The following is a 13,140-nucleotide window of genomic DNA, read 5'->3' as shown; positions in this document are numbered from 1 at the left end:
AGAGTAGGCTCTGTGTGTGTGTGTGTGTGTGTGTGTGTGTGTACACATGTGCAAGTACGTATACACACATATATTACCAGATCTGCAATTATTATTAAGTGAACATTTCCATTAAAAATATTATTTTAATGCTTAGATTCACTTCAGGATCCCATGTATATCATTTGGCTTTATTTATACCTTAGAATTCATATCTGTTATTTTTTAGTATACTAATTTTGGTTTTATCTTAGATGTCTGCTACTAAGTTAGCAATAGCACAGTTACATAATTGTGAATTTTTTTTAATTACATAGGAAGCATAGTTGTGGCATAACTACCCTTTGTGTAGCACACGTTACTTGGGACTTTCTTTTGGAGAGTCACAGAGAATCACATATTCTGACATGTTGGTGTTTTTCTAAGTAAAGGAATTGTATTGAGTATTGCTGAGATACTTTTGTGGTTGATTTCTAAGGCCAAAATTCTTGGTAGGTTTTCTTGGAAGAGTCATGAAATTCTGTCTTTTACATATTTTTACCTGATGTCAATATTTAAAATATTCATTCTTTAGGAATAGTTTAAAATTCCTTGAGTATACTTTAAGCTGATCAATTTTGAATGGTAGGGGTATAGATTTATAACTTATAATAAATATTATTTATATTTGTTGTTTGTGTGACCATATTAAATGTAAAGTGACATTGTTTTATTTCTATGGGGATATGTGTATATCCCAGTACCTAACATAATACCTAGTGCTTAATTAGCATATTAAATATCCGTTGAATGACTATTGCCACCATGTTTCAGAAGAGGATTTGTATGCAGATTAAAATTGTGTGTTCATTTTTTATGTTCCTACCAGTAGACCCTAACCCAAGAGCTACACAATTTTCAACTTTGTGTCCCCTAAAATTTGTTATAACTTGTTTTACACTGTCAACTACCTACTTTTTGTTAAGATCCCAAGAAAACTTACTCATATTTATATCTGTTTAATTTACCCTTTTTCTTACTTTGCTCTATAGCTGTTACAGATTGGCTCAGTATGACTTCTGTTCTCATCCTGCTTCTTTCATCTTCTGTCTTACCATCACTTTGTTTCTTCTTTTTCAAGTGGGGGATGGGTACAGAGAATCAACATAATCTTTTAAAACCTTTAAAATTTTTAAAATATCTTCTATTATACTTCAGTCAGTATATTGAAATGCCAAAAATAGTATCTTAATTGTTAAAATATTCTTAGACTATTGTCCTGATATACCCTAATGTATAATATGTCTCCAAATTAAAATAATATGAAGTTAAGAGGTCTTTAAGACTGGCATGTTCATCAGCTAGCCTGCCTTATGTGTTATTAGCAGCTTAGTATCTGTAATCACACACATTAACAATTTGATTGGTTATTTACAATTCCAGAATGTCTCATGATATTTTAGCTTTATGTCCAAGGAAATAATTTTTTTTCTTCCTCCACATACTTCCTTCCAACCAGTGTATCATTTTGTATCACTTAACTCACTACTTTTAAGAAATATCCCATACCATCTATATTTGAGATCATGGCCTTTAAACCATGAAACAGTTACTGAAAATGGTTTTCACTGGGAATGTGTACTTCTCTAACAGCTCAAATAGTCAACAGTGTTTAAACCCTAGGGTTCATTTGGTTAGGTAATGGTTGCGGTCATATTGGGAGCAGTTATTTCACCTCAGTTATTACTGTACCAGTTAAACTACTAAATGTTCGCTATAATACATTGGTTGCTTCTATAAAGTTTTCCTATATGTTAGAAATAGGTGTATGTATGATTGAGGGGCGAGAAGATAGCAAATAATTACTTGTGAGAGAACCTTCTATTTATGAAGAACACACTGAATTCTCTCTTACTCTAAAAAAAGTTACTGAAATCCTCCCCTACAAGAGCCTGATACCTATACTAAGATAATGAATACCTACTTGATAGATCATAGTATACTATATCATAGTATAATATTAAATCGTTAATATAATATTGTAGTAAGTTAATTTTATTATATAGGTTAATGTATCATAGTACAGTTGACTCTTTAACAACATGGGGGTTAGGGGCACTGGCCACCACATACTTGAAAATCTATGTATAACGTTGGACTCACAGAAACTTCTCTGCCAGTAGCTTACTGTTGACCGGATGCCTTGCAGATAACATAAACAGTTGATTAACGTACACACACACACACACACACACACACACACACATACATATACATACGTATACATATATAACAGATATGAATTCTAAGGTATTATATACTGTACTTTTACAATAAAGTAAGCTAGAGAAAAGAAAATTATTAAAATCATAAGAGAAAATACATCTATAGTACTATACTATATTTATTGGAAAAATTCTGTCTATAAGTGGACCTGTGTAGGTCACACCCATATTATTCAAAGTCAACTGTATGTATAATATAATACATAGGATGATTTAGTATAGTATAATATCAAGTAGGTTTTCATTATCTTAATATCAGTCTCTTGTAGAGGAGAGTTTCAATAACTTTTTTTAGAATAAGAGAATTCACTATATTAAGAGTAATATATCAGAGTAACAGTATATAACACTATACTCTGATATAATATGATACAATATAATGTGGATTTTTAAATCTGGATCCCCTCCAGATTAAAAAAATTAGCCTTCTCTGGCTTCTAATGTTGAAAATTGAAAATTCTCCATTAAGTCCATTATAAATTATAATACAAAGTGCACTGGAATCAGAATCTCGAATAAATTGTAGCCTTGGTTCATTCACTTTATAATGGAGAAACCAATTTTCTTCCTACCTCATTCATTTATGAGAACTAAAATGAATCTTGCAGTAAGAACCAAGAGCTGTCCAATTTTTTATATGATGAAATACAGTCATGCCATTTTAATTGAGTTTATCTAATGAGAGTATTTTTGAAAAACTTTTTATGTATGTATACTTTATATTCACAGTATATTCGAAGACACTGCTACCACCATTTCTTGTCAATTGTTTGAGATGTATTTAACATAATAGCATTTCATTGAAGTGTACAAAATAATAATTTGATGTATGTATATATCATGAAATAATTACCACAATAAATTAGCATTCATCACCTCACATAGTTCTATTTTTTTTTCTTATGAGAACTTTTAAGATTTGCTGTCTTAGCAACTTTGAAATATACTGTATGGTACTGTTAACTGTAGTAACTGTGGTGTACATTATATCCCCAGAAATTATTCATCTTATAACTAGAAGTTTATACATTTTGAACACCTGTACCCATTTCACCCAACAACCACCACCCCCCTCCATCCCCGTGTCTGGCAACCACCAATCTGTTCTCTGTTTCTGTGAGTTCAGTTTTTTTAGATTCCACATATAAGTGAAATCACACAGTATTTGTCTCTCGCTATTTGACTTATTTCTCCTAGCATAAGGCCCCGCAGGGTACATCCATGTTGTTGCAAATGATATGCTTTCCTTCTTTTTTGTTACTGAATAATCTAGTGTGTGTGTGTACACATACATTTACACCACATTTTTCTTTACTCATTTGTCAATAGACTAAACAACTTAGGTTGTTTTCATGTCTTGGCTATTGTAAATAATGCTTCAGTGAACATGGGTGGGGACAAGCTGTGGAGATATCTCTTTGAAATAGTGATTTCATTCCCTTTGGGTATATATCCAGAAGTGAGTATTGCTGGATCCTATGGTGGTTTTATTTGAGACCTCCATACTATTTTTCATAGTGGCTAGACCAGTTTATATTCCCCCCCTCCCCCAACAGTGCACAAGGTTACATTTTCTCCACACTCTCACCAACACTTGTTGTTGCCTTTTTGATAATAGCCATTCCAGCAGGTGTACCTTCTTCCAATTTTGATTTGCATTTCCCTGATGATTAGTGATGTTGAGCACCTTTTCATACACTTGTTACACTTGTTGGCCATCATGGTTCCTGAGATCGAGCCCCAAAGCAGGCTCTGTGCTAATAGCTAATAGCACAGAGCCTGCTTTGGATTTTTTCTCTCTCTCTCTCTCTGCCCCTCCCCCACACATGTACTTGCACTTCTCTCTCTCTCTCTCTCTCTCTCTCTCTCTCAAAATAAATAAATACACTTAAAAATTTTTTTCTTATTTTTGTTAAATCTTTTTTTTTTTTAAATGTTTTTATTTATTTTTGAGACAGAGAGAGACAGAGCATGAGCTGGGGAGGGGCAGAGAGAGAGAGGGAGACACAGAATCCAAAGCAGGCTCCAGGCTCTGAGCTGTCAGCACAGAGCCTGACGCAGGGCTCGAACTCAGACTGTGGAATCATGACCTGAACTGAAGTTGGACGCCTAACCAACTGAGCCACCCAGACACACCTCTTTATTTTTGAGAGAGAGACAGAGTGTGAGCAGGGGAGGAGCAGAGAGAGAGGGAGACACAGAATCCGAAGCAGGCTCCAGGCCCTGAGCTGTCAGCACAGAGCCCGATGCAGGGCTCGAACTCACAAACCTCTGAGCCGAAGTCGGACACTTAACCAACTGAGCCACCCAGGTGCCCCTTAAAAAATTTTTTTAAATGACCATCCTTTCCTTGTTGAATATTCTTGGCTGCTTTTTTGTAAATTAATTGACCATATATGCATGAGTTTATTTCTGGGCTGTCTTATCTGTTCCATTGATATATGTGTCTATTTTTATGCCATTATCGTACTGTTTTGATTACTACAGCTTTGCAATATAGTTTAAGATCAGGAAGCATGGTGCCCTGAGCTTTGTTCTTCTTTCTTAAGATTGCTTTGGTTATTTGACTATTTTGTGGTTCTGTGCAAATTTTAGGGCTGTTCTATTTCTGTAATAAATGTCATTGAAATTTTGACAGGGATTGCTTTGTATATATAGATGGCTTTGGGTAGTGTGGGCATTTTAACAGCATTAATTCTTGTAATCCATGAGCACAGAACTTTCTTTGCATTTATTTGTCTCTTTAGTTCCTTCTATCAACTTTTTCTAGTTTTCAGTGTACATATCTTTCACCTCTGGTCAAATTTATTCCTTGTATTTTGTTCTTTTGGATGTAATTATAAATGGATTTTTTTTCTTAATATCTCTTTCTGATTATTGTTAGTATATCAAAATGCAACTGATTTTTGTATGTTGATTTTGTATCCTGCAACCTTATTTACTTTATTAGTTCTAACAGTTTATTGGTGGAATCTTTAGGTTTTCTATATATATCATGTAATCTGGCAATAGCGATAGTTAATTTTTCCTTTCTGGTCTGGATGCCTTTTATTTCTTTTTCCTCCCTAATTGCTCTGCTCTGGCTAGGACTTCTAGTACTATGTTGAATAAAAATGGCAAGATTGGGCATCCTTATCTTGTTCCTTATAAAGCTTTTCACCATTGAGTAAGATATTAGCTGTGGGCTTGTCATATATGGCCTTTATTATGTTCAGGTACATTCTCTTTGTATGCAGTTTGTTGAGAGTTTTCATCATGAATAGATGTTGAATTTTTTAAAATGCTTTTCTGCATCTATTAAATAGATGATCATATTATTTTTATCATTCATTTTGTTAATGTGTATCACATTAATTGACAGATTTTAAACCATTCATGCATTTCTGCAATAAATCCCACTTCATCATGGTATATAATCCTGATTCTTTTAATGTGTTATTGAATGCTATTTGCTAGTATTTAGTTGAGGACTTTGAATCTATGTTTATCAGACGTATTGGCCTGTGATTTTCTTTCTTGTAGTGTCCTTTTCTGGTTTTGGTATCAGGGTAGTGCTGACTTCGGAAGTGTTCCCTCCTTTTCTTCCTCTTCTGTTTTTGGAAGTGTTTGAAAAAAATTAATATTCTTTAAATGTTTGTTGGAATTCATCAGAGAACTTGTCTGGTCCTGGGCTTTTCTTTTTGGGAGGATTTTGATTACTTATCCAATCTCCTAATAATTGGTCTGTTCAGATTTTTTATTTCTTCATGAGCCTGCCTTGGTGGGTTATATGTTTCTAGGGATATGGATCCTTTGTATTTATATGGTACCAGTTTTAATGCGTCTTCTTTTGTTTTTAATTTTTTTTTGAGTCCTCTTCCTTTTTTTCTTGGTAAGTGTAGCTGAAGGTTTGTCTATTTTGTTTATTTTTTCAGAAATTCACTTCTTCGTTTCATTGATCTTTTCTGTTTTTAGTCTGTTTCAATTATTTCTGCTTTAATATTTATTTTCATCCTTCTATTAAATTTGGGCTCTGTTTTCTTTTTTTAGTTCCTTGAGATTAAAAGTTAGGTTGTGCTTCTACTATTTATTTTTCTCTCTGTGTCTACATATCAAGGAAAGGATCATTTGATCCCTGCTTCCTACTTTCTGTGTTGATTAGTAGTAAATTGTCATTTACATGATAAACTTACTGGAAAGCATGTTTCTTTTTATCATTCTTCCCCATAGTAATATAGTAGCTGCACATTGATGAGATATTTGTAGTACTAGTGTCAAGATCAAAGCTGATGCTTAAAGCCAGATTTTTCTTGGAATCTTTTCTTCTGCCTGCTTCATTTGTAATAGTTTTTTTTTCATTTGCTACAAACCAACTCGTTGGTTTTTGTCTTCATTAAATAAACCAATTTTCAGTGATCTAAAATGTACAGAATATAGTGACTGCACTGGCAAGGTGGCTGGCACTTTGTTCCAATTTGAAAAAACTATGACAGGATAGAGATCAGGGGTCAGCAGACTTTTTCTGTGAAGGCCCAGATTGTAAATATTTTAGGCTTTATGGGTCACTTTTTTTTAACATTGCAATAATACAAAAGCAACCATAGACAACATGGAAATGATTGTGTGTCACTGTATTCTAATAAAACTTAATATACAGAAATGTGTGGTGGGCATATTTGACTCCACAGGCTGTAGTTTGCTGAGCCTACCTACTGTAGATATATAAAATTAAAATTGTAATGTAGGTTAATCTGATACATAGATTATTCTGTAGCAAATGAGACCTAAAATTTGTAATGTCCACTGTTATTTGAGTATTTATATGTGTATGTAAAACGATTCATCTAGAATGAGTTTTGAAATAGTTTTCTAGTTCTCTAGTATTTATGTAGTGTGAAGTTTGCCAAATATAGTATTTCAAGAAGGATATTTAATATCTGAGTACCTCATTTAGTGGGGTTATATAAGTTATTAATATATTAATATTTAATATATAAAATATATAACAAGTAAAATCAGACTTCAATTACTTTTAATATATTTTACACTTGTCGCACGTCAATTATGATATCTTTTCACTTTGTGGATAAACTTCCTTCAGGATTTAGAAAAGAATTTTCATCTGGAAAAAAGCTGTTATAATAGATAAAACTGATCTAAACACCTTTCTTCATAGAATTTTTTTGCTGTATAGATTTCCTTGGAATAAATTTCTATGAATAGTATAAGTAATGAGTTAAAGGATTTTAACCCCATTTGCTCTGTTATATATTCTATACTAGTCAACAGATTCTGAGTATATACATTTCAGTCAACTACAAGCAGACTTACAGAACTCAGAAGCAAAGGCTGAATCATTTCATATCATCTCAAACATCTCTGCATAGCAGTTAATTCCTAAAGACATCGCTGTGTAAAGCATTGTAGAAAATTTGATCTTTTCAATAATGATCATGAGTCAGGAAGTTGACTTGTTAAAAAAAAAAATGGACACAGTGCTTTTAAGAAAAATTTACATCAAGAATAGAATATTGGGACACCTGGGTGGCTTAGTTGGTTGAGCATCCAAGTCTTGATTTCAGCTCAGGTTGTGATCCCTGAGTCATCATGGGATCAAGCCCCATATCAGCTCCACACTGTGCATAGAGCCTGCTTAAGATTCTCTCTCTCTTCCTCTGCCCTCTCCCTGACTCCGGTATTCTTTTTCTCTCTCAGTCTCTCTCAAATTAAAAAAAAAAAAATTTTTAAAGCAATAGAAGAGTGGGGCACGTGGGTGGCTTAGTCAGTTAAGCGTCTGACTCTTGACTTTGGCTCAGGTTAAGATCATGCAGTTTGTGGATTTGAGCTCTGCATCGGGCTTCTGTGTGGGCAGCAAGGGAGAGTGCTTGGGATTCTGTCTGCCTCTCTCTCTGCCCTTCCCCCACGTGCACATACACCTTCTCTCAAAATAATAAACTTAAAAAAAAAATAAGTTGAAAGTATATTGACTACCTTGTATCAGAGAGCTTAATTATCTATGCTATAATTTTGATATAAAAGTTGCTGTTTCATATTTTAAGTTTTTTTGTAATCCTGAATAAGTAGTATTAGGCCTCCAGCCAGTACCTGGGGTCTCTCTGCCTCTTTACCAAAATTAAAGCAACTTTATACTAGATTATCTCATTATGCATCACTTCCATTTTTCCTAAACCATCACAAACAAAAGCAAACCTATTTCCTGACCTTTTCCTTTTAGAGAAGGTAATCTACCTGATGTTCTCTTCCCTTAAATTAAGACCTCATCCTCAGTTACAAACAGATCCTCCCTTCTTGTTACTCTGATGACTGTTAACTAACATCTATAGAAAGCTGTGAGTTTCACTTCCCTCATTTTCACTCAACCAAAGAGCCTTAGCGCTACTAAAAAGGAGAATGTCCTTTCTCCTAGTTTGCTACTGCGCTTTCCAAATTCAGTTGATCCTTGAATAACATGGAGGGTTCTTCCTCTACACAGTCAAAAATCCATGTATAACTTTTGACTCCCCCAAAATTTAACTACTGATATAGCCTAATGTTGACCAGGAAGCTTTACCAATAACATAAAGTCAATACATATTTTGTTTATTACATGCATTATATACTGTTAAAATCATAAGAAAAAGAAAATACATCTACAATACTATACTGTATCTCTCAAGAAAAATTGGCATATAAGTGGACCCATGCAATCAAACATGTTAAGGGTCACCTGTAATTGCTAAAATGTACGTGTCAAAGTTTTTCCCCTAAGGTCATTGTTTTGTGACCTCCAAACTTTTTTTTTTAATGTTTATTTATTTTTGAGAGAGAGATACAGAGTGCAAGCGGGGGAGGGCAGAGAGAGAGGGAGACACAGAATCCGAAGCAGGCTCAAGGCTGTGAGCTGTCAGCACAGAGCCCAACGCAAGGCTTAAACCCATGAACCACGAAATCATGACCTGAGTCAAAGTCGGATGCTCAACCCCCTAAGCCACCCAGGCACCCGACGTCAAAACTTTGGACAGCAATCTTCTATGTCCCTACATTCACTGCAGATTTTGGTCCCTAGTGCACAGTCTTCCTCTTTATCCATAGTGCTGCCATCAGGTTAGGTAATCTTATGGTCCCTGTGAAAGGAACATTCAGTGTCCTGGTCTCATAGTTGAACCATACTTTTTTTTAGTTTCTCTTTAGGTTGTTGCTTTTTGTTTCTACCTCCCAACTGTTGCCATATTTCAGGGCTATGTAATCCACAATTTATGCTACTTAGATGCACTTCTTAATAGTGGCTTTAAATAAAGAAGTTGGCTTGCATTTAGGAACCATTTCTACCAAAAATATGTATCTTCTTCAAACTGTATTAACCCACTTAGGGTTACACGACAGGCAGATTGCCTGTATTTGGGGTTAAAGATCCATTTGATGCTACTCCTTTGTAATTTGAGTAGGTTATTGGAAGAATTGTCCCTGAACTACATTTTGCCTAAGATGTTTTTTATGACTTACATAATTTGGAGTTTTATGTGAGTTTCTTGGTTTGTTTCTGAACATGACTGGTTTCCACTGTCTGAATCTTTAGTCCCAAAGAGTTCATTTATTTTAATCTCGGGGTTGTTTGTTTCACTTAAAAAAACAAATAACACATTTTTTTTAATGTTTATTTATTTTTGACACAATGTGAGAGACGGAGTGCAAGCAGCGGAGAGGGAGACATAGAATCTGAAGCAGGCTCCAGGCTCTGAGCTGTCAGCACAGAGCCCGACGCAGGGCTCGAACTCACAAACTCACGAACCGTGAGAGCATGACCTGAGCCAAAATCGGACGCTTAACTGACTGAGCCACTCAGGCGCTCCCAAATAATACATTGTTATCTAATCAGTGACTCTTTGAGACTTTTAGTAGTCTGGTTTTAATAATCTGCTAAATGTGCTAATATAAGTAATTTAGACTAGAAATCCAAGGTTCCTAAAATGTACCATATCTAGAAGTAAATGTATTCTTTTAGCCTTATTAGAGCTAGAAAATAGAGGTGCACTACATCTAATGGAGTATATACCTACAAAAGCTGAAAGTGTGATATTCACAAAATTGTGACTAAATGACATTATCCCCTCAAGCCAGTAACTTAAAATTTTGTGGTAATTCAAACACCTGATTTAAACAATAAAGTAGTTGGAATGGGAGAAGTGAGGTGAGAAAGATAATCATCAGGTACTAGCAATCTGAATTTTTTTAAGAACAATAACCCTACAAACAATTTCTTTTTTTTTTTTTTTTTTAATGTTTATTTTATTTTTGAGAGAGAGCACAAACCAGGGAAGGGCAGAGACAGAGAGAGACACAGAGAGACACAGAGACATAGAATCCGAAGCAGGCTCCAGACTGAGTTGTTAGCACAGAGCCCGATGCGGGGCTGCACCCATGAACTGTGAGATTGTGACCTGAGCCAAAGTCAGATGCTCAACTGACTAAGCCACCCAGGTGCCTCCATAAACAATAATTTCTAAAGTCTAGTTTCTAGTTGTGTTAAGAAATAGACATTATTTTGCAATTAAACAATTGCTAGTTCCTAATTTAGGGGAAAGAACATAACCAATACATAATAGGCATCATTTGAGGTACTCACTGTTTATTCAGATCTTTTGAAGCTGAGTCAGTTATTCAGTCCTTGATATTCAGTCCTTGATAAAGAACCCGAATGTGAGTATAGGAAAGTCTAACATTTTATCTCTTATTCTTTATAATCAAGGGACCTAGCTGAGTCAGTTTATAAAGTGTTTTATTAAAAGGAAGAAAGGATGTGTTTAATTGAGAAAATGCCTAAACCTTTGGAATAGATGTTTCTATTCATTTTTTTTTTTTTAATTTTTTTTTCAACGTTTTATTTATTTTTGGGACAGAGAGAGACAGAGCATGAACGGGGGAGGGGCAGAGAGAGAGGGAGACACAGAATCAGAAACAGGCTCCAGGCTCTGAGCCATCAGCCCAGAGCCTGACGCGGGGCTCGAACTCACGGACCGTGAGATCGTGACCTGGCTGAAGCCGGACGCTTAACCGACTGCGCCACCCAGGCGCCCCTAGATGTTTCTATTCAAAATGAAACAGAGGTTACTTTTGGAGGATGATACATTGAGAGACATTACCTGTTGCTGGATTCGTTTTTTCTTAAGTTGGGTTATCTTCAGAAATTAAACATTTGGTCTTTGAATTATGTTGCTGTACCATTCAGTTATACAGAGGTTAAAATGATCGACCTAATAGAAAAGCTCTTAAATCTGATTGTATTTTTATGATTTAGGGAATAAGAGATGGTAAACTACAATGAATAAACTTTGGTGCCTGCTTTATCATATATATGACATTAAGTTTTCTATGTCTGGCTATTGTGAGGAGTTTTTTTAAAAGAGAGAAAGAGAGCAGAGTCCTTGCTCTGGTGATCTCACAAACCATTGTAAAGAGACTACAAGTACCAATACATATATTGACCCTTGATTATCTATTGTATATTTATCCATAGGATAATTTTTATTCTGGGATATGTATCAGGTCAGTATATGTCTTTGAGAATGGGAATTTAAGCAGAACATAATCAGGTAAATTGGCTTTTTAAAAAATGTCATGATGGATTAAAGGCCAAATACTTTGGCGCTATCTCTACTTATTTTTTTTTTTTTTAATGTTTTGTTTGAGAGAGAGCGAGAGCACACAGGAGAGAGAGAATCCCAAGTAGGCTCTGCACTGTCGTCATGGAGCCTGACATGGAACTCCATCTCACAAACCGTGAGATCATGACCTGAGCTGAAGTCAAGAGTTGGATGCTTAACTGACTGAGCCACTCAGGCACCAGGGGCTATCATTATTTAAGTACCCCAAAAGCTTATAACATTTCAGGAGTACAAAAAGGACAGTACTTCCATTTTTTTTTTTTTTTTTTAATTTGGGAAATGTCTTCATTTGCCTCTAAAATCTAGCAATTCAGAAACTATACAGGAAGTTTGTAAGTGATCATAGGAAATTGTGAATGACAGGTAATCAGAAAGCATTTATTGAGCATTTATAAATTATTAAAATTAATTAAGATAAATTATAGGCCATGTGGAAAGGGGAAGGTAAATACTAGAAGACATGATCCTTCCATCAAAAAAGAACCACACATTTAATTAGAGGTGCTCAAGACGTTAAGGACTTTTAAATGAGATGCATTTTGTATTTACCTTTGGGCTGAACATATGGACAATCCAAAACTAAAGTTGGTTTCTTTTACTTGTAGCAATATTCTGAAAAGACCTCACTGATAAAGTACAGTTAAATTAAGAAAGCCAGCACAGAGTAATGTTACATGATTTGAAAGTGACACAGATAAGTTACACTCAACATTAGTCTGTCAGGATTCTCAGCAATGAATTCTTTGGAATACTACCAGTCACAAGTATTACATCTTTATTGGGTAAAATTTTTGCTATGTGTGTCCTTAGAAGAGTAAAAGACTAAAGGTTACTGAAATAACTCTTTCATGATGTTCAATAAAAATTGCATGAAGAATAAAAAAAAGATTATTCTTCCATTGAGATTAATAGCTATGTTTTATATTCTTAAATTATTGGGATTGAATACTGAGGCTTTGAAATTATCTTAATCAGTACCCATTCATTTTTGTCATGATTTATTTTATCCTTTACATAAGCACTATTAAAATTCAAATGTTGTAGTGTTAATGTTGATTATAGTTACTAATACTCCCCGTTATAATCCACTAAAGTACTCTTTGCTCCCAGTTTCTAAAATTTAGCAGCTAAGACCTCATTTTTGTACTTCCACTAAAAAATTTACAAGGGTAAGTAAAGTAAGTTAAAATTGTCATCATCAAGGACAAATTATCCTGAATAAATAGCTTTTGCTACTTCTTTATTTTTAAGCTCTC

At 34.6% G+C, this 13,140-nt stretch overlaps 1 protein-coding gene across 3 annotated transcripts in view; it reads left to right on the top strand.

The window, feature by feature from the left end:
• Positions 1–13,140, top strand: part of NIPBL (NIPBL cohesin loading factor) — a 201,077-nt gene that overhangs the window by 115,473 nt on the left and 72,464 nt on the right. The gene's annotated exons all lie outside the window — the stretch shown is intronic.

Source organism: Leopardus geoffroyi, chromosome A1 (assembly GCF_018350155.1).
Source record: "Leopardus geoffroyi isolate Oge1 chromosome A1, O.geoffroyi_Oge1_pat1.0, whole genome shotgun sequence".
Classification (NCBI taxonomy): Eukaryota; Metazoa; Chordata; class Mammalia; order Carnivora; family Felidae; genus Leopardus; species Leopardus geoffroyi.
Note: the sequence above shows the minus strand (reverse complement) of the source record. Positions and strands in the feature narration are given on the sequence as shown.